The sequence below is a fragment of the Aegilops tauschii genome, chromosome 5 (assembly GCF_002575655.3).
Source record: "Aegilops tauschii subsp. strangulata cultivar AL8/78 chromosome 5, Aet v6.0, whole genome shotgun sequence".
NCBI classification, from domain to species: Eukaryota; Viridiplantae; Streptophyta; class Magnoliopsida; order Poales; family Poaceae; genus Aegilops; species Aegilops tauschii.
This window is the reverse complement of record NC_053039.3, coordinates 485,612,816-485,622,926: the sequence shown is the minus strand read 5'-3', so window position 1 is coordinate 485,622,926 and position 10,111 is coordinate 485,612,816.

The following is a 10,111-nucleotide window of genomic DNA, read 5'->3' as shown; positions in this document are numbered from 1 at the left end:
CCGCCGCAAAGCGAGCTTGGGAACGGAGGTCTGTAGCTCTGACTGCCACCGGCATTTCTGCACGGCGCTCCGGCGTCAGCATCTTGTAGTACGTGATCTTGCGGCACACCATGGCTTTCCGGCGAACTAGGGGACGCTTGATGTGGGCTAGGGGATCGAAAGGTGGGAGAATGGGCTGGAGAGGAGGTGTGGTTTTGGGGCAGTGGCTGGCGTAGGCCGAGCAGCGAAGGTTCTGGTGTGAATAGTGGTTCCGGTGATGACCGGTCAATCGGTTTTGACTGTACATCACTCTTGTGGCGTTCGCGTTGCACCTGGCACGCTGGACCCTCCATGTCGCTCACCGAATGGAACGCGCTTCGTCTTGTGTTTTCGCTCACTTGTGGGACCATAGTTGAGAGCAAACCGACGTCCCTCCCCCTCCCCCTCCCGCGTCATTTATACTACCACTCCCTCCGTTTTATGCGGTGTAAATAAAAACAAAGGGAGTATACTACGGATGAGGATCCCCTGACGTGGCCGAACCTATTGAGTAACTAACATGCGGGGCCTAGCAAGCATGGGGTCCGCCAGTAAGTGAACGAAAGGGAGGGTAAGGCAGGGATACCTACGTCAGAGGATCCACTTCCATTACTACTCCCTCCTTCCGTCTACAGGACCTAATACGTTTTTCGAGGCTAACTTTGACCAAATGTTAGAGTAATAATATATGACATGCAACTTACACAAAGCATACGGTCAAATTCGTATGTGAAAGGAGCTTCCAATGATATAATTTTCACATTACACAAAGCATACGGTCAAAGGCGGTTTTGAAAAACGCATTAGAGCATGGTTAATAATATAGCCAGCCGATGGCTATAAGGAACTGCCATGTCATCTATAGCCATCATCTATATGCACTCATACAGTAGTGTGGGCTATAAGGTTGGCTATTTCCCGCAAAAAAATAAGGTTGGCTATTGTATTAGTACTTCTTTCCATCTCCTCTCTATCTCTTTCTTCATTTTATTGTATTTAACTAGGAATTCGTATATAGCTAGGCTCTTGCATGAGAGCTCACTCCCCTTACTTTTTCACATCTCTCTCCTCCACATAGGCCCTATATAAATGGAAGGAGGGAGTACTATGAGCACTGCATACTCTACTACAGATGTTGTCAGTACTCCACTAGTACTATTGGACAGGGAGCTTAAAAAAGTTACTGTTGGACTGGCTATACATGGCGAAATCCTAGTAGGAAGAGCATTCACGAGAACAAGCACATTCACGTGGTTGAAAACAAATTGGAAACCATGTCTGTTTGAATACAAATCTAGGAGTACGTACGAATCTAACAATATTGATTGGGCGTTTTTTAATGTTGATACTTTTTTCTGTAAGTTTGATCAAAGTAGAGATACTTTGACTACACATAAAACTTATATGTAAACTAGAAAGGATCGGAGGGAGTATATTGTACGTTCAAGAGCAAAGCGAACATTGAATACCCTTTATATATGATTTGTGGATGCTATGATCACCGGTTCAAAATTTTGTATCCGCCTTAGGTATCACACATGCACCCACTCATTCTCTCTCGATTTCATCTCGGGGTCCGCAGATCGATTGAAAGAGGACTAGGGTGGGTACAATACGTTCATTCACTTATGAACGTACAATATACTCCCTCTGACCCCCACAAACCCCCCCCGGTCGGTCAATTCTATCATAGAAATAGACCAAATCTTTATCTCCTTGCACGACACGCAATTGATCTCTCAACATCAATCGATCTCGTCAAGATGTGTCGGGGCATGAACCGAATGGGATGTCAAAACTAAGACGGGAAGCGACACGTAGTGGAGGTAAAGTGAAACTTTAAACGAACCGTTTGTTTGTATGCATGTCAGACAAATTACAACATTGGAAATACAAGCATGGTCTAGGCCCACACGCGAATGATATTTGGCGAAATGTTCAAATGAGGCATGCGGGAGCGACACGCTCATCGTCGCTTTACACGGTCGGTTTCAGTGTGCCGAGGGTGGCGTTAGCGCTGTGGCACGACCAGCAGATCAACACCCAGCTCGTCGAGGATGCACGGGGCGCCGAAGTGCGCGCGCGTCGCGACGCGTCCGCGAAGTGGTGTAGCGCGGCCAACTGCATCCCCAGGACCTGAGACCATGCCGGGTCGTCTTGCTTTTTCAATGACATGTGGGGTCGCATGTGAGCAAAGGGAATCTCCAACGTTGCCACAACGTAGCTGACTACCCTGGCACACCAAAAACCCTCGTCCCTCGCGCCATCGCGCGGTACGTTCCCAGCCGGCCTCCAGCTGCTCGCATTCATGCCATCCGTCCGTATGTTCTCGCTAAGAGGCTAGGTGCCCGAGGAACCAACTCCGGTGACTTAATGACGCACTCGGACGCTTGGCCTCACCGGAATGCGCTACTTAAAGCGGCAATGCCCAGCTAACCTCCACACCATAGTGCATCGTCCTGCTACCTGGCAGCACATCCGCCATGACCGCGAGCGCGAACGCTCTGCGGGAGAGCTTGTCTTCGGGGATGAAGCTCGAGGTCGCCACTCGCGACGCAATAGTGGCGTAGCCGGACGCGGACGCGACCGCACAAGCGGTGGCCATGCTGGTGGCCGACGACGGGAGCACCGTTAGCCACGTGTCCTACTTGCCGCTGTCCAACGTCTGGCACCGCCGAGGTCGGGGACTCCTCCGAGGATGAGTAGGGCATGGTTGGCGGCAGGGCATGGTGTGCCAACTGGCTGGTCCGTCTCCCGTGTTCTACTCTTCCTCGCCGGAGACCGCACCTTCACTTCACGGGTCTTGAACCCCGCCCCGTACATGGAGATCACAGATGGAGGACATCGGCTGCCACCGTAGAATAGGTTTAGGGTCGGGTTTCTTTTATTTTTCTGTCCTATAAAAGTTCGAAATGTAATGAAAATCTGTCGTGTTTGCATTAATCTCGGCCGGTGTATATGAACTTTCACAATAATATAGTATATTGTAGGAGTACTAGCAAGATGCCCGTGCGTTGCACGGAACATCAAGATCTTGTGGGAGAAAAGGATGAACGAGGGAAGGCCTTATCTGCAAATGTGGAGAGGAGTGCGGGTAAATTGTCGTAGTTTCCTTCCTATCCGTTAGATATAGATCGGACGGCCTATGTTGCAGGATGGCTGGCACACCATCATCACCAACTCTGCTTTTTATTGAACTGACACAAAGCTAACATGCGAAGTAAATAAGCACATAGTCTACATACACAATTTATCTTAGGCACTCCAATAGTACATCCACTACACATTCACGCATTTCACATCTTTCTACATCTACGGGAACCTACAAAAGGGTTAACATAAATTGCCTCTCTCTCCTCCCTGATTTTCATGGTGGTGGGCCCCTCCCCCCAATCTACAATCAACAGCTCACACGTTTCACATTACGTTAATTACGTATGTGTAGCATTACTCGTCCTAAAAAACCCAACTAAGCCAACCTCCCAGCATATCGCGCGGGAAAAGACCCGGTCGCGCCCTTTTAGTCGGGATTACCGGATTACTAGTAGTAGTATCCATGGATCGCGTGAAGCACCAAGTTTTTTTTCTTTAGGGGGCGAAGCACCTAGTTTAAAAGGAAAAAGGCGGTACACTCACAGCACCCCTGTCGCGGTCGCATTGCACCCCACACACGTTCGGTCCTGCACACGGCTCACGCAAACGGAATGCGCTTCGGCTTGCCTCTTCATTGACACGTGGGACTGCACTTGGAGAAACCGACCATGCACCAAACACCCCCCGCCCACCGCACGAAAATCACCCCCCCCCAAAAAAATTCCCCCCAAATCCCAAATTCAACCGCCCTTCGGCCAACTAGCTAATAATATTCCCCAAACCCCCTCCCCCCGTCCCCCTCCACTCTGTCGGATCACGGGTTCCGGCAAAACCCTCATGGTTCGAACACTGGGGTGCGCGCGAAGATTTCCTCCCTACCGATCCACGCCCTAGCTCACTAAGATCTCGCGGACGAATTCGACGAACTCACAACACAAAGACATAAGATTTCTACTGGTTCGGGCCACCGTCGTGGTGTAATACCCTACTCCAGTGTGGTGGTGGTGGATTGCCTCTTGGGCTGATGATGAACAGTACAAAGGGAAGAACAGCCTCCTGAGGTTGAGGTGTTCTTGTGCTTGGCGAACTTGTATGGGTGAGATGCCTCTCAATGAGCTGTTTTTTAGATGTCTCTACTGTGGTGGCTAGTTCTACTTATATAGGCCCTGGTCCTCTCCCAAAATATTGAGCGGGAAGGGAGCCAACAACGGCCAATTTGAAAGGGGACAACTACTACAGCTTATCCTGACAAAAGCGGTCTTCGCCTGCGAAAGGCTCTGGTGGTGACGCCGTCTTGGGCTCCATGGTGACCTCCGTCCTGCCGTCCTGCTGGTCTTGGTCTCGTTGCACTGATATGGAAACCTTTGCTTGATGCCTCGGTACTCTGCGCCTCCGATTGCCTCCTTAGCACCAAAGGGGAAAACAGGACACTGCGCGGGCTGGCGCCCGCCTGGCGCCCGCCTGATCTTTATTGTCATGGCTCACGTCATGAGAGCCTCGCGAGGTTTGCCTTGCCTTGATTTCTCCGCTTCTCCCGAGGCAGCCTGGTGAGGCCGCTCCTGAGGAGGTCTTGCGTCGACCGCCCCGCGAGGCTTGGTCCCTCGCGAGGGTCTTGAATGCCTTGTCGATGAAGATGGGCCGTACAAGCCTACTAGCATAGCCACGCCGTGGGCCGCAGGCAGGCAAGTCTGGGGACCCCCGTTCCCAGAACGCCGATGGTAGCCCCCAGGCCCAAGGCGCGCTCGGGCTTGGGTTTGAGGCGAAGCCAAAGGCCAAGCGCGGAGCGCCGCGGGCCCCAAAAGCTTGCGGCCTTGGTCGATGCGTGGCGGTTGATTGGACGTGGGCGTCTCCGCTTCCCCACGCTGCCTCGGCAACTGCTTGACTTGACAAGTCCCTGCGACATGCAAGGAAAACCATCATTACCTGTGATCGTGGGAGGCGTCGGTTGGCCTTCTTCCACTATAAATGGGGAGGGGGCAGAGCCCCCATCGCCCATCTCTTCACGGTTCGCCTGCTTCCTCCTCCTTGCTCCTCTCCTTAGCAGCAATGGCGTCGTCGAAGAGGCTCTCAGCCGCGGAGAAGGGCAAGGCCCCTCGGGAGGGGCCCGGCTCCCCGGCGCCCAAGCGCGGACGTGTCCGTCCCCGCAAGCACCCCGCGACCCCCGCCGTGGCCCCCGGCTCCCGGGGTGGCGCCGCTGCGCGTGGCAGGAGTCGCTCTGGTCGCGGCAGCCCCGTTGACGAAAGGAGACGCGCCGTGGTTGCGCGGCCTCCCCGGCCACGGTTCCACGCGTCAGAGGTGCTGCCGGATTTCGTTGTCTGGTCGGAGGATCCGGACGGCAGCTGGCTCCAACTTGCTCGCTTCTTTGCCGACGAGCTGCCGGCCTCCAGTCCAGGCGGGCTCTGGCTGCAGGTAGACAGTTGCTACAGTCGGGTTTCTTGGGTTGCGGTTGAGGTCTCCGTCGCGGGCAACATAGCTCTGGCCCGCGGTTGGCAGACGTTCGCCCGCGCGCGCGGCCTGGGCACCTCCACTTCAAGTTTGACGGCGACGCGACCCTCTACGTGAGGGTGTTCGGGGAAGACGGTCGCCACGCTGGATGCTGCCCCGAGGTGAACGATGGTGAGGAGGTGCTAGGCCTTGGCCATGGTCGAGACGAGGAGGAGGGCGGACCCGCCGGCCGCGCCTCATCTGGCTACGGTGGCTCCTCTCTTGCCGACAGTTCCAGCAGTGGCGGCTACGACCAGCCGCCACGCCGCCGTGCCCGCTTCGAAGGTGCTAGCGGGTCGTCTCGTCGCCGCGCGTCCGTGAAGCGCGAGGAGGGGTCCGACTAAGCTCGGGACGTCGCCAAGGGCCTGCTCCCGAGGACTGCTGCAGGGGCGAGCACCGCTTTTGTTTTGTTCCTCTTTTCCTTCTTGCACCAAAATGAAACCAGTATGGGCCCGGAGGGGCGTGTATCGAACCATGACTTCTCAATCATTATGCTACACTTGTTGTTTCCGTGTTGTGTTGTTATTTTGTGCTGAGATAACTTAGCTTGGTGCGTTCGGGGCGGCCTCCTCTTTACGAGGCATTTGTTTCCTCGTGCCCGTCTTGAACTAGTGGTCTGTGATTGCTCAGGAACTGCAGAAAATTCATTAGGAAGCTTGCTAGGAGATTTGTCGTTCACCCAAGCCTTGACCCAGCGCTTCATATCGCAGTACCCGAGGGGCACGGATTAGGAGAGATGCGCCAGCTTGCAGGCTCAAACGAGGGTGGCTCGCGAGAAGGCAGAGAAAAAGAAAAACGCTCGCGGGGGCACCTGCCTAGCCCCCTTCGCGAGGTATGCGAGAGAGAGAACACAAGCGAACCAGAGTTGGAAAAGGCGGCAAAAGGCGAAGGAACCAAATCAGCAAGGAACTCCAGAAGCAAACTTCAATTAAGAGAAGGCGAGCCAACTACGGAAAGCAAATGAAAAGCCGCGTCCGACACCTAATCTAGTCTTCAGTCTTCTCACCAGCGCGGAGCTAAGTGCTGCCACTAGGCGTGGGAGGGAGCCCCCGAGATCCGAGGGTGGCACTCCTGAGACTCCGGGGCATTTACAACCCCACTCATTATTATGTGAGAGTGTCACGGGCGGCGATTCTTCACAGGCACCGGGCCTTCTTCACAGGCACTGGGCCTTTCTTCACAGGCACTGGGCCTTGCTTCACAGGCACTGGGCCTTGCTTCATGGGTAGATCTTCCGGAGGTGCTGGAAGTTCCAGGCGTTCTGGGGCTCCCCGTCGGTGTTCTGGATGGGTACCCCGTCCTGCGTCTCCAGGCGCGCGACGCCAGGCCTGGAGACATGGACGACCCTGAACGGGCCCTCCCACATAGGTGAGAGCTTGTGCAGCCCCTCCCTGGAGAGGACCCGCCTCAGGACGAGGTCGCCCGCCTCGAGCGTCCTGGAGCGGATGTTGCGGCAGTGATATCGCCGCAGCACCTGCTGGTACCTTGCCCCCCTAAGTGCGGCTTCGCGACGACGTTCCTCCCCCAGCACGAGGTCCATCCCCCGCGTGGCGTCCTGCTGCATCTCATCAAATGCCAGGACCCATGCGGAGCGATGCTTGACCTCATGAGGAAGGACCGCTTCGGCTCCGTAGAAAAGGAAGAATGGGGTCTCACCCGTTTGCTTGGTGGCGGTGGTGCGGATGGACCACAACACGGACTGGACCTCGTCGTACCAGCCCCTGCCGCAGGCCTCGAGCTTCTTCTTGAAGGTCCTGGTATTGAGGCCCCTCAGGACCTCTGCGTTGGCGCGTTCGGCCTGACCATTGCTCCTGGGGTGTGCCACCGAAGCGTAGCAAATCTGCGTTCCAAGGTTAGCACAGTAGGTTTTGAAGATGTTACTAGTGAATTGTGAGCTGTTATCTGTGATGATGCGGTTGGGAACCCCGAAGCGGCTTGCGGGGCCCTTGATGAACTTGACAGCAGAGCTAGCTGGGATGGTGCGGACGGCTTCCACTTCTGCCCACTTGGTGAACTTGTCGATGGCGACGTAGAGGTAGCGGTAGCCCCCAGGCGCTAGAGGGAACGGGCCCAAGATGTCCAGCCCCCAAACCGCGAACGGCCACATGAGTGGGATGGTCTGGAGGCCTTGAGCTGGCTGATGGATCTACTTGGCGTGGCAGTGGCACGCTTCGCAGGACTTCACCAGCTCGGCCGCGTCGTTGAGCGTCGTGGGCCAGTAGAATCCGCTGCGGAATACCTTGCTGACGAGGGTCCGTGATGATGAATGGTGCCCGCAGTCCCCGCCGTGTATGTCAATTAGCAACTCCTTCCCCTGGTCTCTGGAAATGCAACGCAGTGAAACATCATTTGGCCGCTTCCTATACAACTCACCGTCCCGGATGCAGTACGCCGTGGCTTGTCGGGCCACACGCTCTGCGTCCTCCTCCTTCTCCGGCAGCGCCCCTTGCATCAGGTATTCCTTGAATTCCTTGGTCCAACATCCCTCCTGAGGCTCGAGCGCCAAGAGCAGGCGAGCTCCTGAGGTCGGGCCACAGGCTGGGGCTCCAGGGAGCTCCTCCCGAGGCTGAGCTGTGCTTGAAAGTGGTGGCGTTGCTGACGGCTTGAAGAGCCGCTCCTCGAAGACGTCGGGCTCTTGAGGCTGCCGCTTGGACGCCCTCCTGGCGATGTCGTCAGCTTCCTTGTTGGTGCCACGGGGCACATGCTGCAACTCCAGGCCCAGGAACTGCTTTTCCATCTTATGCACTTCCGCGAGGTATGCCTCCATGTGCTTGTCCTTTGGCTCGTACACTTTGTTGGAGAAATTGACGAGGAGCTGTGAGTCGCCCCTAACGGTGAGGCGCTTCACCCCCAGAGCTGCGGCGGCCTCCAAGCCGGCTATGAGGCCTTCATATTCTGCGATGTTGTTGGAGACCTTCTCGCCCTGCTGAAAGCAGAGCTGCACTGCGTAGTAGAGCTTGTCCTGAGTGGGCGAGATGAGTACCGCTCCAGCCCCACGCGCCCTAATGCACGAAGGCGCCACAGAAATACATGACCCAACCGTCTGGCGCCTCGCTTCCTGGTGAGGTGAACTGGTCTTCGCCTACTTCAAGTGTCGGGGCGTCCGTCCACTCTGCCACAAAATCAGCGAGCGCGGCTCCCTTGATGACCCTGGTAGTGTTGAACTCTAACTGGAATGCTTGCAGCTCGATGTTCCACTCGGCGATCCTTCCAGCAGAGTTGGGGCTCCTGAGCACCCTCTCCAATGGGTAGGCTGAGACGACCTTGATGGGGTGGCCCTGGAAGTAGTGCCGCAGCTTGCGCGAGGCCACCAAGAGCGCGAGCAGGAGCTTCTGAGGCATGGGATATCGCGCCCTCGCGTCCCGCAACACTGTGCTGACAAAATACACCGGGTGTTCGACGAGGTCTGCGCGCTGTTGAGGCTCGTGTCTTGCGAGAGTTGGGACGTCTCCTGAGGTGGTGGGACTCCTGACGCCTGACCGCTTGCGGGAATCTCGGTGACGTCGTCCTGCCGAGCTTGGTCTTCTGTTGACGCCGCTAAGGCCCTCGCGGCGCCTTCCTGATCTTGCGTCATTTCAGCTGTAGCTTGGCGCAGCGCGCCCTTGGCTTGGTGCTCCTCCCGAACCGCCACCAGTGCTGCGCTGGTGGAGTACGGGGTAGCGGCAAGGTAGAGCACTAGGGGCTCGAGAGGTCATGGCGCCACCATCACCGGTGGGCTGGTCAGGTATTTCTTGAGGTCTTGAAAAGCTCGGTCGGCCTCCGGGGTCCACTCGAATGGGCCCTTCTTCTTCATCAGCTTGAAGAAGGGTAGGGCGCGCTCTCGTAGCTTGGAGATGAAGCGTCCCAACGCAGTTACCCGACCAGCCAGCTTCTGCATTTCCTTAAGGGTCTGCAGTGGGCTCATGTCCTCAATGGCCTTGATCTTCTCTGGGTTTGCCTCGATCCCTCTGTGGGACACGAGGAAGCCCAGCAGCTTGCCGGAAGGGACACCGAACATGCGCTTCTCCGGGTTAAGCCGCAAGTTCACCTGGCGTAGGCTCGCGAAGGTCTCTTCCAGGTCTTGAATCATGGTCCTTGCCTCCCGAGACTTCACCACAATGTCGTCGACGTAGGCCTCCGTGTTTCTCCCGAGCTGCCGCCCCAAGGCGATGTGCATCAGCCGCTGAAAGGTTGCGCCCATGTTGCGCAGTCCGAAGGGCATGCAGGTGTAGCAGTACACCCCACACTGGGTCAGGAAGGCAGTCTTCTCTACATCTTCTACCGCCATCTTGATCTGGTGATACCCCGAGAACGCATTCAGGAAGCACAGCAGGTCGCACTCGGCGGTGGAGTCGACGATCTGATCGATGCATGGGAGCGGGAACGGATCTTGGGGGAAGGCCTTGTTGAGGTTGGTGAAGTCGATGCACATTCGCTCCTTCCCGCCTTTCTTCGGCACTACGACGGGGTTCGCCAACCATTCGGGGTACCGAACCTCGCGAATGGCACCCGCCGCCTCCAACTTGCAGGTCTCTTG